Consider the following 21461-nt stretch of genomic DNA (forward strand, 5'->3'; position numbering starts at 1 on the left):
TATGACTGTGAACTCATAGAAATGTATGATCGCCTTATGTCATCACATATACCCAACAAATTGATGGACAACTAGTTTTGAAATCAGAAGCCAGTAAATAGTTTGTTCAACTGTTTTTCTACGTATTTTAAAGGAGGGATTTGTAACAAATCCTTGCAATATCTTATATGTTGTGTTAACAGTGAAGACAATTTCAAAGAAACACATCAAGTCAATACACATGATTTGCCTTCGCGGACCACATAAAAAGATGTCGCGGGCTGGATCTGGCCCCTGGGCCTTGAATTTGACACCTGTGACTGTCAAGAACAGGTGGGAACAAAAACCTTACAAGCAAGACAAGTCAACAAAATGGACACAGGGAAAACAAGACCAAACTAAATCTAATCAAAACCAAATAAACACAAAAACAAAGATCCATGACAATTGTGCCCCATTACCCCAAGATGGGACCGGCTTAATTAATAATTCCTATTATATTACCACTAATCACAAAAACTTGACTTGTAACCTCCCACCCAACTAAACTCCCCCTGGCTCAAGGACAATACAAGAGCCCGAGGATGCTCCTAATTACAGGGTATGTGTAGCGCATCCCTGGAGGGGCGGGGGCTCACGAGGACACTGGAACATCAGGCCGGAGCCGACGTGGCTGTTGCCAAGGCTGGCGAGACCAGTGCGGGGAGGAAATCCTAAATCAATCGCGCTCACGGCGCGGGAAGAAGCTCTCGTCAACAGGAGGCGGACGTGTCGCAATCAATAACTAAAACCGCGGGGGGATTAGATTGAATGGATTCTGATGGCTGCCTTGGTCTGCTTTTGCTTGACTTGTCATAATTGAACGCACTGATAAACACTTAAAATCAGATAAGGTATGCATTCAAGCACCCGTAACGACAGCCAAAGCAGTTTAACTCATGGAGGCAGCGGTACAAACACTTCACTGCAGGTACGTGCCCCTCCAAACGTTACCACGCACAAATGCCTAATCCAAGTATTCTGGTGAATTTTTGTGAAGGATTGATCAGGAATTATTTCATTACAAAAATACATAAAAAAACAAACAAACTATTTTTACATTTTAAATAAGTGGTTGATGAATTCCAACTTAATTATTATAATACAAAAAACAAGAAAAAAAAATTCCCTGGGGAAAAAAATGCATTAAATAATTGGTTCATTAATTTGAATTTGACAAATTGCAAGTATTACAACGAATACAACTATTTTACCATTACAACAAACCATCTCACAAAAAATCTGTAAAATAAATGACTTAATATCACTAATTCCTATGTAAAATTGTTTATTTGAATCACAATCCATGCTTTTATGTTATATTTTATTAACTTGTTTGATTACACATCAATGATTAAAGTAAAAAAAAGTTTAAATGATTACTTTTAAAATGAAAATAAGAATGTACTTTACAAAGTTAATCCCATTTTACTTTTTTTCCCGCAAAATTGAGCTCAAAAGTTTACTTACCCCTGGTTTGGACGAAGCGGTTTGGATAATGGGCGGATGAGTACTTAAATCTCAAAAGAAAACTGTCACGGCATTGACTGCGGCCACACTTAACCGCTTATCATTTTAATATACATATTTACAGTTAATGCGCAGATTAATTAAAATAAGAGCCTTATGCAAACATATTGCCTGTGTTTTATTTTTGGCGGGGGGTTGTTTTATTTTTTTCAGCTTTATGCTCAGCACACCTCGTTAGCAAAAATGTCTCCACAATCAGTGACATTTTCCATTTGCAGCCACTCCATTAGGCGCCCTGTTGCCAGCCATCAACACTATCTGCCGGCGCATTAGATATGATCGCAGATGTAATCAATGGGGAGCTGTCGCCAGTGTTCCACATGCAAATGCCTCAAGGTGAAAAAAGCCAGGGAGACAAACACTCTTTAAACCACTAAAAATAAACAAATAGGTCAAAAGCAAACATGCATCAATGGGAGTAAAGAAATATTTTAGCTAACAAATGCCAACACTGCTTAACTTATTTAGCCACAGCTGTGTGCTTATACATTGCGTTTTAGTTCAGTACGTATGCTTTCGTTCGGGCTGAATGATTTTGGAAAATAATATAATTGTGATTTTTTTTTAATTTGAATTCAATTAATTGCCTATCCCTAGCTTCCACAACTACGACAAACATTGTGATTTTATTAAAAGGTGGATTTGGTCCCCACTGAGGCCCAGGTACTGAATACACTCATTTAGGAGCTAGCCGCATCAAACTTGGGGCTAATTTGTTCCTGCCGAATTTAATTACAACACACCAATTTGCAATCGAACCTTTGCACTTTTACTTGTCAAAATGGTAATTAACATCCAACCCCCGTCCTCCCCCGCTAACGTATTTAATTATAAATATTTACTTAATGACGATTAATTGGAGGACAACAGGGTGGGGACGTCGAAAGCCTGTCGTGGAAACAAGTGACTTTGATAAAAGCCAAGTGCAAGGACGCTACACCGTGCCGTATTGATTTGTGCACAAAAGCTCCGCCAATGCTCTCTGCATATGTAGGTCAATGAGGCGGCGCACTCGCTCAAGTGCAGCTTCCGTCAGATATTTAGGTCACACCCCAATTACGGCGAGGCAGAGACAAGCTCTGCAGGGGCAAATAAATATATATTTTAGGCAATTTCTTTGAAAAGGACATTGTTGTCCAATCTGCCACAGGGGCTGGAATCTGCCGATCATTTGTGCTTTCTATTCATTTGGAAAATCAAAAAAGGAAAAAAATGGACTCATTGTTATTTGTTCTTTCATTACATTTGAGGTTCAAAAATATAAAATTGAAAAAGGTGCTACAGGACTGAGTTTGATTATAAGATTTAATTGGTCGTCGTTTATGAGACCTGGAAGTTTGGTAATAAGCACAAGTAAAGATGCAATAGCTTGTTAGTTGCCGCAGTGAGTCAACTGAGACATACAGTGGATATAAAAACGTGTTTCCCTGTTCCAGTTGCCACATATTTGTGACATACATTAAAAAAAATGAACGTTTTTTGCCATAATTCCAAAAGGCATGTTTGGAGCAAACAACACTGCTCATCACCAAAACAACACAAGCAGCGAAGCATGGTAGTGGTGGCAATATGAACAGGGGCTGATTCGGTTCAGTTGGAACTGGTCCCTTAGTCAAGCTGGAGATAATTAGAAACAATTTCAAACACCAGTCAGTGTCAGTACAAAACATTTCTGTTTGTGTTCGAAAGAAAGAAAGAAAAAAAAAAAGAAAAAAAGAAAAGAAAGAAAGAGGAAAAATGGCAGAGAAAGCTTACCAGAACAGCAGAGGTGATTTTTTTTCAGGTTAGTCAGAGGCACTTCAAATGGGTTTGAATGAGTTTGAATGCGATTGGTTCATTCCCCAGTTTTAAGAGGGTGTGCACACTTCTGCAACCACATTTTAAAGTTAACTTGTACTTGATTTCTCCAAAAGATAAAAACATTTAAGGTTTTACAGATTATAGGCCACATTAGCAGCAGAAAACATTTGATGATCTATCTTGGTGTCAGTTTTTGAACAAGGGTGTGTAGACTTTTTATATCAACTGCAGCTCCTCGCGTAATATTGCACAATGGTTGAAAGAAGCCATAAAAATGGTGGCATTGTTGAAGTGCACAAAGTCTATGATTGTCGACAAGTGGTGGTCACGTCTCACACGTTTTGTTCCGCAAACAATACATAATTGTCCATGTTGCAATACGGATGATGGATTGGCCTTGGTCCGAGATGACTTCCAACCCATTAAATATCAAGATCAAATTCCTATTTCTGATCTCAGCCTAAAAATTGAATTTGAAAAGTCAGTGTTGGACTAAAAACCCCAACAAAAGAAGTCACTTTTTTTGATTCGCAATTTCCACTTGAATGAATGTCGCTCGGATTGGCTGGAAGCAACAAGAAAGATGACAGCTCGGGTGATTGGGTTTGAAAGCGGACCTGTCTGGCCTCTATGCTAATGCTCAGGCTGCGAGACGCTCCTCCTTTATGGCACTCACTCCACTTAGCCTCTTTTTTTTTTTTTTTTTTTTTTTTTTTTTTTTTTTTAATGTGCACATGACATCACCGTTCACGCAGCCGCCTGACATCAACGGCGGGTCAGCAAAAGCCGTCAATTGCAAAGCAAGGCTGGTTTTGTTTCTAGACGCGCGGCGTGCCAAAACTCACAGCGGCCTTAGTGCGCGAGAGTGCCGCCAACCTTATTTTACCTCTCCTGCGAGACTGAATGTAAAAGTCAATAGCGTCACACACGAGCTCGGCATGCGGTCCGTATCAGAACGAGGCCCCGCGAGCGACGCTCAGCGAGGGGTGGGGGGGGGGGGTGAACACGCTGGAAAAAAGCCTTTGAACGATTAACACGCTACTGTAAAGCAGACGTGCTTTCATTGTGTGTGTGTGTGTGTGTGTGAAAAACAGAATTGTTGCAAGGAGGCAGAAGTGTTCCTTCTTCACGTGACTTTTGAATGACAGATTGGGTGCACGGTGAGAAAAAAAAAAGGTCTTCGCTTGCTGAGATAGTATTTTAAATAAGCTAAAGCAGGGAACGCGCATAGCAAAATCGGGCCCTTGAACTGTTTATCGCTTGTCTCGTATTCATCCGGCCCTGCTATCATGTCAAAGCTAAATGGTAAGCAGAGCTGCATTGAGTTCTCTTATTAACAGAATAGCGGAAACTAACACACTTGACTGCTCGGTGAAGATGACGTGATGGTGCACCACATACATACAGCATAGTATGTGAAGTGCTGCTTTCATGAGTGAAAAATATTACTTTACAACTGAGCTTTTTCTGCTCCTGCAAGTACAAGATGCCTGCTATTCCGCTGATTCTACCCCTTTGACATGAGAACATAATCCAGACTCGCCATTGGCCAAGCAGTATATGTGGCGGGGTAGGCATTTGCTCATTTGCATAAGACAGGGTCGGCCTCTAAAACAAGAAATTGAATCCCTGAACTGAGGGGCATTTTGACGAGATATGACATCTGGGAACTGTTTGAAATAGTGAAAAATAATGTCTCTTTGAAAAAAGAGCTGGATTTTAGCCATCATTGGGTTTATTACTTTTCCTACTGTGACATATCAAGATGACATGCATAAAGAATCGCACATTTGCCAGAGTTCTCAAAAAACAGATTTCCTACTGGGAAGTGTTACAGGGTAGAGATTGAAGCATATTATTTGTGAATGGTTGAAAAAAAAGAGTAAAAGTTGTTTTTTACTAAATAGTCAATACAAGTAAGCTTTACAAATGTGATGGCTTTTTGGGGGGGGCGGGGGGGGGGGGGGGGGGCTTTTTCAAGCATCACTATCAGTCACTGTGATTTTTTTTCTCCATCCCCCAAATTCTTTGAGAACCATTCGAACAGCTCGCAGGAGCAATTCACCTTAAACTTGTTATTCCAAGGCGCCTTCCCTCAGGCAAATACAGACACACTGGATGGCGTTCCCAGTTGTTATTCTCTCAATCTTCTTCAAGTTATTGCTGGCATCCGTTCGGCTGTTACAGCTGCTGCATCAAAGCAACGTGACGGACAAGAGGGAACGCAATGTTCCAGGAAGAAAAAAAAAAAAATCATGAAAGAAAACAGAGAATTGAGAAAAGAAGAAGAATACATCATCGGATTCCATTGGCAGCTGCGGGTCAAATGTGGAAAGCTGGGATGAATCATGTGATGACGTCCGACTCGCCGCCTGCATCGCACATGAAACGACGCTACATAACATCACACACATACCATCACGTCTGCTAAAGGAGGTGATTTTCGCAAACGGAATGCATGATGTCACCCCCAGAAAACAAGCCTTAAAAATGAGCGAGACGGGAAAGACGGGGGAAGATTTCTGCTGACGGCGGGGAAAGTTCAAAGGGACGCAAAGCGAGGAACGTGTTGTGTTTCCCTGCTACTAGCTAGCATGGCAGTTGGCCAGCATAAGGAAACATTACACATGTTTATAAACACTTCAAGTCACGCTACTGCGACACATTCAGAACAATTTAAATGGACTACTTGACTTTATGGACAGTGTGGCGCCGTAGTAGAAGTAAAAGTACAGCACAAAATTGTTTTGTACATTTTCATTGTCTAAAAACCTTCTGTGGCATGCATGCATAAGATGTAATACCCTTCCATACCATCGGCGGCGGTAGTCACTATTTCTCATTGTTAGAAAAATTCAACCGTACAGCTGTTGGCCGGGGGCGGATTATAAAAACGTAAACAATGCATTCAGCTATATTCTTCGCTCACGATGAACTCCCACGCAAAGTAAACCATCACGTTCTTGACACGGTATTGTGAAATACTTAAATTGTCATCCCTCGTTCTTGTACTTGTAAGAAGATTAAGGCAGCGAAGGCGTGCTCACTGTTTAGCCGCATTTGTCACTACCCGTTGGTGCTCCGAGCGCTGATTTGCTAGCTAACAGCCAACCAGAGTGACCAAATGTCACGACTGGCGACGCCGATTCAACATGCGTAACCGCCCCCAAGACGCTTACTGACGTGTTACGACACTACGACCGTGGCCGCTACACCAATCAGACGGCACATTCAGACGCCACGATGCTTCACGACCTCCGACTTCGGTTTGGTCTCTCTAGGCCTTTAAAGAAAGAGGTAAAAAAAAAAAAAAAAATTACAAAGAGGTTCCACCGGGGGAAAAAAAGCGAATATGCGAGGTCTTGATTTGCAAACCACGAATAGGTGGGGGTTCACTGTACTCGTCTGTGGTGTTTTTTAATGGAAGCCACATGCAAGATAATTACAGTCGCGTCAAGAATTGTTTCCCCCAAAAAATGTACCTTACTTTCATCTGACTCCAACTAAGAGTCCCATTAAACCATTGGCAACAAAATGGAACAAAAACAGGTAGTACAAACACATCAAATAAAAATCAATACTGAAACACATTCTATTTCTCTTCCTTTTTTTTAAATTAAGGGTGAAATCCAGTAAAAATAGTTTTGTAAACCTTGTAGTTATTTTAGTCTGAGTCAGAATGCAGAGTAGTCTATCATTAACGTATGGCAATGCTGTGCTTAAATGATAATTACAGGTCGTAAATTACTCCAAGTGTGAAAAACTTGCGGATGATAATTATAAAACGTGGATTAAACACCAAATGAAAAACACGACGTGCGGCAGTAACTGAGTTTGTGCCAACGTATTCTCATGCCGCTGCGCAAACTCCGATGCTTATTGCGCGTGTGGTGTGGCCTGCAGCCATTAATGTATATGACAACACAATTCTTCTTTCAACAACACGCGACATCTATTTCAATGACTATTAATTGTCACACATGCCATTATTGGGTCTTACAACAACTCCACTAATTCCCCCAGTAATGACTTTAAAGCTCAGCTGACAGCGCCGTTGCTGGCTAATCGTGCCCCGAGGGGCTGAGCGCTTCAAGTCGTCACCCACCCTTAATAATACGCCGGGCTTCTTTTTACCTTGCAGTTATGAGGTTTTACCTGGAGGGCGTTAACACATGCCGCGCTTCAAGCTGCGCAGGATGCCTCGCTGAGTCACTCGAGTTTATTAAAGTGCACGTCGCCCCGGAGGCTTCAGCGGAGCTACCATTTCTGGCAGCCAGATGCTTTTGCCTCGGCCGAAGTGATCTGTCGCCGCTATGATCCACGTCCAGTTGAGAACACACCGACAAGTATGTTGCCGTTACACCCTTTTATTTGGTTTCTGTCATCTGTCATTAAACATGGGGCTGTCTCTAAAAGAGGCCACGACCTTATGAACCAAATTTGACCTTCCGGGGAAATCACACGATCGGGATAGTAAGCCCCTGTTTAGGGTGGGATCCATACAAAACCACGATCTAAAGAGACGGCAAAACGTCTACAATATAGATAGCCGAAGTAGGTGAACTGTGAGGGTATTGTTTTCATAGATTTTTTATGGAGCGCTCACTTGGTCTCCAAGTTGAAATATGTCAACAAACGTCAACATGCGCAAATATGACGCTTAAGGACGTGTTGACGGAGGACAAAACGTCAATTCCCAGTTGATGGCAGCATGCTCATTTTGACAGCCTGCGCAACTGCTGAGCAGTGCAGCAAAGGTTGGAGTCACGTATGTAAGTCGTAAGTCTGAAAAGTAAGTAAGACTCAAATCTTAAATCGGCAACTTTGAAGCAAGTCCCAAGTTACTGTGGCAAAAATCACTTATATTCACGACATATTTCCAAGAGGTATAAAAAGAATCTGAGAACGGTCCAATGGCGCGTTGTTGTTTTATTTTACTAGAAAAATGTCCCTAAAGAAGAGATGACTCCCCCATTCATTCATGCGGTCTCTTTCTCTACACACTTCCTTTGATGGGTCTCTATTCATACACACACAGACACACATCAAAGAGAGGAGAACCCCCCCCCCCCCCCCGCCATCCATACATTAGGACAAAACCAGCTCCTCCACAGCATGAATGCATTAGCAGCTTAGTTATTTTAATTAACTCTTGAGCGTGGCCGCCTTTCACCTGCTTCTCAATACTCCACTCAATCAAACCAAGTTATGATCCGCTGAGCGGGGACAGGACCACATTTCACCACGCTTGCTCTGAATGCTAAAGCACACACGTGTGCTTTTTTTTTTTTTATTCTTCCATAATTTAAAACAGTTCCCATGTGTCTTAATAATATGTCCGACATTCTTTCGTGTAAATGCCTCAAGGGTTGAGAATTACAGAACTCTTTACACAGGCCATTTCTGAGCAATTAGACAGATTTTATGGGTTATGTATAACCCACCCCATATACTGCTGGGCCAATGGTGAGTACAGATTCCGTTACCATGACAACCAGGGCAAAACCTTGGTGCCTGACTTGAGTAGGGGACAAAAAGTGAGCGCCTGTAAAGACAATAAAAACGTTTTCACAGAACTTGGTAGAGCACTCCAGAGTCCCAACTCTTTTAGACAAGCCATTAAAAAGTCAATTTTTCATAAAACATCCCCTTCAAAGGACAAATATCCTGTGAACTAGACAGGTTCAAGCAATCTATCCAAGTGATTATTTACCGTGTTTCCTCTCTATGAGCTATCTATATCCCGTGTCAGACAAGACAGCTGACGAACAGTAAAAGACCACAGGGAAACCGGCCTTAAATAGCATGGAGACAGTTGGCGGCCAAAGGTCGATGGACTGCATGGCTTCAATTACATAATCAAACTTTGCTTTTGAACTAAACATTAGTCAGGGTCAGTTGGGGGATTTTTTTTGTGGTATCTTCTATTGCATCCACAATCAGTGCTGTCTTGTTTTATCGAACTGTTCACAGAAAGATCTGTCTGTGATACGATATGGGAAGGAAAGAAAAAAAAAAACGGGGACTCTCCCAGAAATGGCCAAAGTCACAAGTTGGGTTATGCAAACGGGGTGTACACGTGCGGTTACGCCCTGGAAATACTAGTTCAGCTGGGGGATTTTGGAGACATTCAAAGTTGGACACTTTCCAAATGATATTTGGCTTCTTCATGAATAACACTTGAATGAAGTTGTTGGGATGCAGTGCAGCATAGAGATGAAATGAATAAAATAGCTCAATCAGATGGGACAGGCTCCAGCTTATCTGTGACCCTAACGAGGACAAACTATAGAAAATGGAGAGGAAATTACATTTTCTGTCAAAGACTAACCACAAACGTAACTCTTTCACTGCCATTTATTTGTCTTTTCACAGTCCAGATATTCAATCCCAGAAGCTTTACATTTTTTTTTACAATTTTTTTCAAACATGGCGGTAAAAGAGGGTCTAAAAATGTCTGGCAGTGAATGTGTTAATTACCATGGAAACATTTGACTTTGCAGTCCATGTCACAAGACTCCAAATTCAAATCCTTCCCGGTCAAGGAAGTCTAAAACCGTCCTACAAAGTTGGCCCTGCAACAAAATGACTTTGCATTACAAGACAGACATCTGGAGATTTTTAGCCCCTTGTTTGTTTGTCCTATCTTCTTTGGCCCTTCCTTGACCACAACTGACGCTTCTCGGTTTTACTTCGGGAAGGAGCTGTCAGCGCTCCTGTTTTGGGAGGACCACAGTCTTCCCACCGACTATCTGACACCCTTGCGACATTCCTCTCAGAGGTTACCACAGGGTCTGTTCTTTCCCATTGATGTTTGGGAGATTCAAAGAATTTTTATTGTGCTTTGTTGCTCTTCCTGTACTTTGGTCCACGGGGAGTCATGGAAAAGAATGCAAAAAGCCACGAAAAGGGTCAGTCCTGACGAATTTGTTGCGTGCAGATCATCGAAGGGGCTGCTACAGATCACAAGGAAAATAAAAGCCGTGTTGCCCAACACGAACAAACGAGTTAAGTTAGAAGCAGATTGTCGAAACTCTGCATGTATTTAATGTGAGATGTGAGCGAGGGTTATTTTCCCTCAGACGGCCGACACCATCCTCCCTTTGTCTTCTGGCGCGAGGGCAGGAGGAGCCCCACTTGGCACCGGGGAAGGATGATTTTCCAAGCAGCCTGTCGACTTCGCTCCTTAATGCTCTCTTCGCCTGCCCCACTGACTGAATTTTTAATAAATGATGAGATGCGGTATGAATAAACCACAAGGCAGTGCAACCGCCAAAAGGCAGAGAGAGAGAGAGAGAGAGAGAGCTAGAGATATTCCAAGGTAACACAAAAGTGATAAATAAGTCAACAAAGACTCATTTGCACTGCTTGCCTCTCATCGCTATCATTGCGCCGCTACGCTAAAAGGGATTTGAGCTTGACAAAGCAGGCATCTCCGAATGCATCAAGTACTTTTTGCAAGAAGATTGCGCTATGTTGCTAAATTTCCATAGCAAATTATTCATGTCGTCCAAATTATTAACTTCCTTTGTCACATGAACCCTATAAATCCAAAATGACGCTAATAGCCTAAAAAAGACTAAGTGAGAAGTAGTTTGTCATCAATTAGTGCCACAATGTAGTAAGATTAGAATATTTTAAAAATGTATGAACTTAACAGTTACGTTTGTATGCTAACATTTATAAGTATCGTCGCTGTCCTGTCAATGTCATTTTTTTTCCAATTTTCATATTTTTAAATGAATGGTGTTAATTAATGTGAAAATTACTTTTTTTCCCAAAATTGGACATCGGTGTTTTTCACAGGACAGTGACGATATAGTATTAATAAAGTCAGCACTAGTGTGTAGCACATCTGCCTCGCAGTTCTGAGAACATGGTTCAGATCTGGGCCACGGCTTTCCTGTGTTGAGTTTTTAGGTACTTGAAGATTCAAAATTGTCCATCGACGGGAATGGATGTGCTGCACATGTGCCCTGAGATGGCAAACATTTAAGACTGTACCCGCCTCTCGCCCAAAGTCAACTGGATGACGATAATGAGGAAAAGCAGTATAGACAAAGGCTGAATGGATAAGTAATTACTACAAATATTCTAAGCAAAATGCATGGTCATAGTTGCCCTGCATTGGACAATAACATTTAATTACATTTCGTGACAGAAGAATAAAAGCATTGGGCTACAATACTGGAAAGAAATATACATTTAGAATATAACTAAAAATCATACTGAAATGAAAATGACTTTGGCCGTTATGCTATTAAGCTAACGATTTTTTTTTTTAATTCTCAGATAAATAGGTGCCTGAATGTGTTGACAAATACAAAAAAACGTCTATTCCAGTTATTCATTTGAACTAGATGAATATCAACAAGTCTTTTGCAGCACCACATTGAAGAAAATGTCTACTTTGAATGCTTGTTCCCATCGATTCGGGGCGACAACCGGCGGCAGAGATGAAGTTAGAAGGCTGCAATAGTGCACTAAATGACGAGGCACATCAATTAGTCAGTGGGGATGGAAGCAAGAGAAGAATGATGAAAGGCAGGGGTGAAAAGCTGTTTAAAATGTCCTCTATTTCATCAAAGTGATTATTGGGGGGTCCTTAACAGCATTCATATTAAAATGATTAAGGTCCCCTTTGAAAAGCTAAAAGCTGCTGTGACTGCAGTCGGTGGGAGGCTTTGAATAAAAAGCGGTGAGAGAGGTGGTTATATAGTCTCTTAAAAACCTGACACAAGACAGATTGGAGACTGGGGGCGGGAGGGGGGGAGATTTTTACTCATGTACGCTCAGTAAAACGGGCAAATACAATAATTTAGTCTTAGTTACACTGTCTTTTAAAATTCTTTCAAAAGCCTTTTTGCTTTTCCCTATTCTGAATAAACGGCATGGGCAGGGACTGGGGGTGTGAAGATGGCAATTTTCTGCCTTCAGAGGTATTTTCCGCTCTTCTCCCATCTGGATGCGTTGAAAGCAAATGTCACTTATCTGACATATGTTTCACATCCCGTCAGACTCCAGATGAGAAAACAGGGGGTATTTTTTCAAAGATTTTTTTTTCTGAGAAAAAGTTAATCTTTCTTAAAAATAAAAGTGCATTTTCTGAGAACAAAATGTGTTTCTCTTTTTTTTTAAAAAAAAACTAGAAAGGGTATTATAATGAGAAAAATATTTTCACTTTTTTTTTTTTTTCAAATTTTTCGGAGAAAAGTTTATCTTCCCAAGTAAAAAAAAAAAAAAAAAAATTAAAAAGGCTATTTCCTGGTGAGAAAACATCTAAGAAAAACGTTTGTATTTTCCCTGAGTCTGAATTCAAGCAAAATTCAATTTAATAAGCTAATGTCCAAATTTTTTGCGACCAGTTGTCTTTAGACACTGGCTGTGTTTTGATTATGTGAATTAAATATTTAGATATTTTTAAAATACAACTTTATTCCGTAACAAGTTGAGCTAGCTGTCTGTCAGTGTTATGCAAGCCGTGGGAGCTAATTCGAAGTGGCGGCCGTTTTCACAACAATCAGCTTGTTAGTCGCTTGATCGTTGTGTTGTCCTTTGCCTGTGCGTGTCTACCTCATCTGCTAGCGACGGATTCACAACGCTAATCCTGCTAACACCGCCACGTTTTTTTTCTAAAGTCCATCCATACAACAGATGGTCGCCACCGAGCAAACAGGTCGCTGTCTTGACGTTCCCCGGAACGGAGGGAGTTCACATCACCCCTGCTCGCCGTCTTATCAGAGCGTTGAGATTAACAAAACAATTACTTAGAATGGCTTGTGTGGCATTGTTGGATCTCTCGGGAGGTTGTAACAAACACAGCAACCAGCTATGCTGCACATTGTCAGGCAGCAAATACCCAGATAGCATTGATGTTAAATCAATGTTGAATTAGGGTTAAGAAGGTTGATTTTTGGTTTTAGTTGAAGACTGATGTTTACTCAATGTTGGTTCAACAATATTTTGCCAGCAATGAAGTTTGTGATGCACAGATGCTGTTGAACCTACATTGTATTTTGGTTGAATTGAAAAATTTGAAAGGTCAATGTTTAATGTTGAATCTCTGTTATTTACGTTTGCCCTTCTCTATTTTTCTACTTCAGCGGAGGGAAGGGGGCATATGATGTTGGTCCTGTTTTCATTTCTTAGCCATTTCCGCACAGTATTTTGATCCCTTCTAATACATTTTTGAATATTAAACATGTTTTCTGTCATAGGTTTTTCATATATTTGGGTAAGGGAAAAGCTAACATTTTGTAGTGGACTAAGCCAATGTTTTCGTTGCAGCGCGGTGGCGTGGCTCAGTGGTAGTGTGGTCGTTTCCCAACCTGGAGGTTGTGGGTGCGATCCCCAGCCGTGGTGACCATGTCGAAGTATCCTTGAGCAAGATACTGAACCTCGAGTTGCTCCTGATCAGTAGCTAGATGAGGTACAGTGTAAAGCGCTTTGAGTACCCAAGGTAGATAAGTGACAGCCCATTTACAGTATTTTAATTCCCATTTAGATGATGGTTGAATTAACATTGATGTTGTGTGATTTATGATTGAAAAGCAAACGTTGACCCAACATTTTATCAACCTTGCGCTTTCTGTACAATTTCTACTTTAGGTTTCAACGTAGATTCAACACTTAAGCTGAACCATATTTCAACATTGATTCATCCATATTTTGCTATCTGGGTATTGATGCATTGATTAGTATCTGAATGTGACTAACACATACAGTAGGATGATTTTTTTTTTTCACAGTGTTAAACATTTCCCAGGTGTTTGTCTCTGTAGGCAGTCCTGAACTCCAATATTACCTCTGCAGGCAATCCATTCTGCATCGGTTTGGTTCATCCGCTGGACAACAGATTTCTTAAGCCTTGTGAAATGTGCGGTTAGAGGATTAGAATAGTCTCTAAATGCAAATGAAATGTAGCGGCTGCTCTTCAAAGAGTGACAGAATGTTCTTTCTCTGCTGGAAAGGGATTACAGAGATGACGATGAAGAGGCACGAGGTTCATATTAAGACATTCTCTGATGGAATGGCTAAAAAAAAAAAAAAAAAAAAGCTTGGCAGATAAATGGAAGGAAGCTGAATTGAGGCACACAGTGCCGAAATTAAAAAAAGGTGATGTGTCATCACATGAAGTCGACTGCCCATCCACATGCACATAACTGGTGGGGGGGCCACGTGAAGTCTCTGACAAGTAGGTAACACATTCGCCACCAAGTTGCCAGAATACGGCTCTGTGTACACACACACATGGGTTGGGAGGCGGGGTCGACGCAGACAGTCGATCACTCCTAGCAACGAGGGCATCTTCTCCTCAGCTCAACCTTCTCTTAGCTGGACATTGGCTCATGTGGCTCGACATCACCGGCAGCACAGAGGTGGGGAGGGGTTCTGGTCTTCACATAGCAGCCAATTAAGTAAACACAATGACACAGAGGCTACCTTTTAAACAGATGGTTCGTAGCAAGGACAGCAGACTGGGCCGTATTTGGATTTTTTAAAACAGAGGGATGGGCAAAGTTATTTGCAGAAGAGGTTAACAAAACGTTCTTTTATTTTTACACTCAAAATTAAATTGTAATTATATAACCAATTATTTAATAAAACAATATTAAATGAGTACATTTATTTTAAGCAATGTTTTATTGTAATAGTTACAACATAATATTTTGAATGTATATGTACTGCAACATAGTTTATTTTACTAATTTTTTATACACATTTTAATATTTTTTACAGAAATACATTAGCCAATTATTTATGTTACGTACGTTACGTTAATTATACAGTATCTGTAAAATAGTTAATTTAGCTAACATTGGTCTATATGGCCCCTGCGATTGGATAGCAATCCGTCCAGGGTGTACCCTGCCTCTCGCCCAAAGTCAGCTGGGCTCGGCTGCAGTTATCCGTGACCCTAATGAGGACAAGCGCTTTGGAAAATGGATGGATTTTTCTTAGCCAGCTTAACCGCATTCACACAGCATCCCTCCGCTTCACACCACAGCACACTGTTCTCTCGTGACTGATGACGCTGCAAACTCCTAAAGAGGAACCGCCGACTAAATTGCCAGGCTCAGCGCCACGGGCGGAATCGCATTGGCTTTGTTCGTTGTTTGCCGTGATGTATGACTTAAATACGGGAATTAGGACTTCATATACATGCACACAATGCATAAAATGGCTTTCATTAAAGGGGATTCCGTTCCGATGAATTCTCTGACCTCTCATTAAATACAGCTTATAGGGGAAAATAAGAGGATGCGGCACACAAACCTGTTGCTAAGTAATCTTATAATATCCAGGATATTATGTGAAAAAAATCCATACAGACAAAGTACGACTCAGTTTGGGAAGGTGTGATACAATTACTTTTTTTGTTGTCCTTTTACATACATTTGACTGAACTTGTCAGTACTGTAAATGTGCCCTTTCTTTCTAAGATACAAGTCTCCAATAAAAGACGATTCGATACGTTATCGCTTTATAAATATGTAATATATCTATCCATCTCTAACCTAAGTAAGACGCACACAAATGGCGAACATTTTGATGTACGCACGGGGCCGACTTTCATCCACATTTTCCCCCTCACACTCCATTCATCACGACGTGACCCGCGAAGTTAAGAACGGTCACCGAGCTCATCAATAAATCAGACGTTCACTTAACAATTTGGGGGCCAGAAATAAAATTCTGGCTCAAATGGAACCATTTGTGCCTCCTGCCTGAATTCAATTCATTTCCAGCTTTCAACCGAGGGAGTTGAAATGATGAAAAAAGAGGCTCTTAACATCTCATCTCTGCTGCGTTCTCCCTGCAGAGAGCCCGGGCATTGTCTAGAGACTGGGTTGCGGAGATCTTCTGCCGAGCTTATTAATTCACTGCTCTCATCTCCCCGAGCTGGCTATCATTACGGCCCTATATATAGAGCCACGTGGGGAATAGTGAGGGATGCATGCACGCGCACACATGTATTAACATTAATGACTTTGGCTCTACTGGTGTGCGCTCTGAGACACACACAAAAATCAACTGTGTTCATGCCCCGTGAAATAAATATTCCTTTGTTTACAAACAAAAAAGCTCGAGTTGTACTCACACTAGTAGGATATTCAAACTGTGCTAGGGCACACTTGGGCAACGTACTTTGATACAATGAAGGTGATGACTCCTTTTCTACCTTGGACAATAGAAATAATGGGGGGGGGGGGGGGAGAATCTATATGTGGAACGCAAACAAAATAACATTTTGTCTAGGTTGCTGTCATTTAACCGTGCCGTTAGGTTTATAGGAAATCCTAATCTTGGCTCTTTGGTTGTACAGGCGAAGCCCCCACTGAGTGCGCTAATGAACAATCATCTGCACCTCCTCTGGTGCTTGCATTTTGTTAAAAGTGGGATTAGATTGTGTCGGGCTGTGCCGTCGTTCCATCCTAAACCTCAGCGGGAGTCTGAACAGGCCATTACATTCCCCACATTGTGTTAATCAGGATCTAATGTCCAACAGCATTAACATACAAGGCGGATTTTGCTGCAAAAACCTTGTTTAGCAAGATACATTTGAGTCGGCGAGAGGCTACAGTACACATCACGTTCGTCCTCCGCCCCCGCATCTGCCCCCCCCCCCCCCCTCCTTCGGCCCCATCCTGGGTGGCTCGGTAGTGGAGAAGCAGATGGTGCTTTGGGGTAGATGCTCGGAGGGGAAGGGGCGCAGCGCTTGCACACGGCCCTGCCTGAGCCTTGGGGGCGATCGTAGCACATCAGACCCAGTCGGCTTGCAGAATGTGACCCCACTCTCCCTTGCAACGCCCCCCCGGGGGCCTGAACATGGTCAGCCACGCAGAAAGCGAAGGCAAGGCCACAGCCGTCCGCAAACACTCGCATGCAACGTAAACCTAGCCGCCCCACTTCGAAAGCTACTAGGACGGGTCGATTACCCCCCCCCCCCCCAACACACACACACACACCTCTCACAACAACGCGGATCCATTAAGTGTCCGGTGCATGCATGTTACATTAACTGACAGAGGAATAAATGATTTATTCCTGCGGCTTTGCTACTGTCAGAGATTGATGGCGTCAATAGGGCTTTTGTCCTTTCTGATGAATCAGCCGATTTTCCACTTTCATCAAATCTATCCCACAGAAAGACACGGGGGAAGAAACAGGTGAGAAATTGTTTAACAGGCAAGAGAAAGCAAGCACATTGGCACGCTTTGCTGTGGAAGGGGATGATCACAGGTTTGTGGCTAAGGCTGCTGAGACCCCACAACCCCTGGGGGCACCCAGCATGAAGGCTCCAAACTGGGAATAGAAAGGAAACTGGAGTCAAAATATGTTATTTGTACAAACTATTAACTGGAGAGTGTGAGATTCCTCAATCCATTATTTATTTACCCTACCCACCCTGGAATTCGATGAGAGCCTACAACCATAAATAAAATTGCAGGCACGGGAATAATTAAATGACAAAATGGTACAGAAATATCATTGGATTGGTAAATCTATATTGAAAAAAGCTGAACCAAACCATGCTTTGTGGAAACAAGGTTTCACCGTGAAAAGGCCTTTTCACACTGCACTTAGCAACGCAAAACAAGCCGTCGACAAACCGTTTCATTGTGAAAGTGCTGCGGGGACGTTGGGACGGAACGCTGCCATGTCGCACTTGGACGCGCCAGGTGGGAGCATTTGCCGGGGTCCACTGAGACCTCAAATTGAACATTTTTCAATTCAAGAGTAGCATCGTCAAAAGGCGCATTCAATAGGAGAGAGGCTGGCGGAGCGATTTCAATGTGCTAATGTGCTGAAATAGACCAACAAGCGGGAAAAAACACCCTTTTAGCTTCTTGGCTGGCTGTTACACCAAAATATTTGAGAATCCGTGACTTAGAGCATGGATAAATGTGAATAAAAATGGCACTTCACTGTGTTGATTTAATCTGTACGATTCTTCAGCGGGCCTGGCGTATTAGATTAGCAACCACGCTGCTACACTGAGTGCGAAATAAGCACAATAGGCTGAGTTTGTGTTTTCCTGGAGGCATATTGCGCACTCCCGTGTCAGTCTCGCTCACTTGCGGCGATGACCAAATCCGTCATGACACACGGACAACAAAAGGAGCTACAAGAACGCCCATCCTCGCCTCACTGCTGCCGCACAAGCCAGCACGTCTTAGCGGGCGTACGTTAGCACTATCTCCGCGCCGCGTACGGCCTCGGCATTACATGTCACACAACACAGTGAAATCTTTAAGCGCCGTATCCAAAGTGAAGAGTGGGGGGTGCGGGGGGGAGGTAAAAGCCCCCCTTGTCAAATAGCTCAACTTGATGGAGCGCTAGTGCAGAACTAGTCCAGATAAAGCTTTTCTGGTAGAAAATTGACAAAGTCCAGTCATCTGTATGTTCCAGGCAATTCCTTAAATGAGCCCGAGATTAGGGAGTGCATGGTGATTAAGCTCATTTGAAGTATTGAGGATCCATCTGGGCATTGGCAAGAGCCACACTTTAATTAATCTGGTAATGGATGAGAAAAATAAGCACTCTTAGGCACATATCAGCATTTTTCCGAACAGGAGGAAGTGGATAAAATGGAGGAGGGTTAAGGGTGTGTGGGGGTTGGATTTGTCTTCTTTTTTTCTCTTTTTTTTTTAGTGCTTTTTTTTTTTTTTTTAATGGCAGACACAGTGGGAGTGAAATGGAGCACGTTGCCTACAGGGAAATTAGCACTGAGTGTAGCCTGATGAATGCACCATTGTATACATGTTATAATGGGGGAAAGGAGATTGTATGGACTATATGTTTTTTTTTTGTTTTTTTTTAATTGCTTCTATTACAACCTCACCTTTGCTTTTCCCCAGCAAAGTGTGAGCACTGAGCTGACAAAGAGCACCCAAATATCTGCACCATTGGAATTCACAAGAATATATTGGAATGAGAGAGGCCATTTATGTAAAAATGCATGTCTTGAATGCTAAACGTGGTACCGGTATGATACAATGATGGGTTGTTGATTTGCAGCTGGTGTTTATTTTTCTTAAGTGGAGGTTCCACTAATTGGGACACAGTGTCAATTAGAGGGATAGTTACTGTTTATTACTCAAAACTAGGACATTACCATCCTACCCCTTTCACCCCTTGCACAGAAATGAGCTGGTGCTTTCATAATGGAGCCCCAAAAGGAAGGCTGCAAAGTTCTCTGCTTGGTGGTCAGGAATGTCGCCAAGGACCGTCCCAGGAGTGGACTTCTTGGCCTAATTAGGCTTTACGCTCCTTTAACATTTAATAACGGCCAGCTGGATCTTCAACTGAATGCTTAATCCAAGTAGATACTGAGGGATTTCCGCGAAGATTATCGGGATTAGCAGACAAAAGACTTCCTAGCAATATTTGACAAAATATTGCAGCGGCATATTTTGTTAAAAAGTGGATCATATTCACATTCAGCTCCTTCGCTATAGGCGTTGTCTGCTAATGAGACAGATGCAAGCGGCGGGGTGTGTGCCAACGACGATGGCGAGCCAGCGTGGACGGAATAATAAGCAGTAACTGAGAGATCTTCTCAAATCCTCTCCTAAAAAGCCTAATCGCATATTGGGAGGTCAACGGACCATCTGTTGACGGTCAGCTAGCTACCTTGGAGCGCTTTCACCGTACCTGATCGGCGGGCACCGTGACGGCGTTCCCGGGATGAACAGATGCAAAAACAGGAAGTTGGTTATGAGCTAAGTAAAATGTAACTGGCGGCTACGTGGAATATTTGTCATGTCAGCTATTTGCAAACAAGGTGTTCCTCGCTTTATTGTGGTTCATTGTTTACATTTGCACTACATTGTGGATTTTTAGGCAATCATTTTTTTTTTTTTTTTTTTTTACAGTATCCAGGCAAGTCTGAATTTAGAGATACTCACTTTCAATGCTACCTGGCATGACATGACAGGCAGAAAAAGTCCCCAAGTTAACCTCCAGTAACAGTCATCATTCCCACACATCAGCCCTATTTGTATGTGTTGCCGCTTTGCGTGTGTGATAAAGTATTAATTGTTTAGAATTATTGTAACATATGTGCTAATTTCTGTTAGCACGTCTATAGACCTTATATGTTAGCATTAAGATTGCGGTCGTACGTTACACGACATTATATAGTTTTGGTTGAACATTCAAATAAACTGTGTTCATTTTTCCTTTATTTTATGCCAATTTAGCAGTAAAACTCAACTGGGAGTGAAGTTTGTTTTGCTTTGACTTTTATTTCGAGAATTGTGCGAATGAGTGAGAACAGTTGCTAAGAAATACTTTTTAAAATATGTTTTGATATTAAACACGTGGGATCCCTCTACATTGTTAGGGTTATGGAATGTATCCCTGAAATAAATGGAGGTTCACTCTACTCATGGGTGGTCCTGTTTGTATTTTGCATGGAAAGTGTCAGTGAGGTATATATTAAGACATGCCACTGTCTATTTACCACCTCTGACATCCCCGGCGGACGTACAGCCCTTGTCGGCTTTGCTCCAAACCCACTTGGCGGCATGAGAAAACACATAATGCCAGTGTGGCCTACTTATTTCCCCTCCCGGAGTGTGTAATAAGGAGTGATGGCTTGTCCTCTTGAGGGAATGTGAAGCCCCACAGAGAGGAAGGGTCACTCAGGACTTGGATGCTCACATTCCATCAAAAGGGAATAAATGAGTGGACTGTAAACTGGGACTTGATTTAAAATATTGCTCAATTGGAATACAATTGGGCAACATGGTGGTCTAGTGCAAAGTCTGCCTCACAGTTTTGAGGTTGGGGGTTTGAATCCCTGGTTCAATATGGGATTTATTCTGTGAGTGTTGTCATGTTGAGTAATCAAATGTACTTATACTCTGTCTGAAAAAGGTTACATGGGTGCATGCCTAATTTATGTTCATTTTGCTTTTTTTTTTTTTTTTTTTTAAATAAGTTGAGTTACAAATTGGTCAGTGAACAAGATTTTAAGAGGACTATCAACTTGAATTTATAGTGTCAGTGTCAACGCAGGTGCAGAAGCTGAACTCATGCAAACGAAAGTAAGACAGGTCAGCACTACTTCCAAGCCTCCTCGGCAAGTGACCTGCGTTAAGTCA

At 42.0% G+C, this 21461-nt stretch overlaps 1 protein-coding gene across 2 annotated transcripts in view; it reads right to left on the reverse strand.

The window, feature by feature from the left end:
- Window positions 1-21461, reverse strand: part of csrnp1b (cysteine-serine-rich nuclear protein 1b) — a 92419-nt gene that overhangs the window by 34533 nt on the left and 36425 nt on the right. The gene's annotated exons all lie outside the window — the stretch shown is intronic.

This window comes from Filicampus tigris, chromosome 21 (assembly GCF_054856515.1).
Source record: "Filicampus tigris isolate MCC_2025a chromosome 21, RoL_Ftig_1.0, whole genome shotgun sequence".
NCBI classification, from domain to species: Eukaryota; Metazoa; Chordata; class Actinopteri; order Syngnathiformes; family Syngnathidae; genus Filicampus; species Filicampus tigris.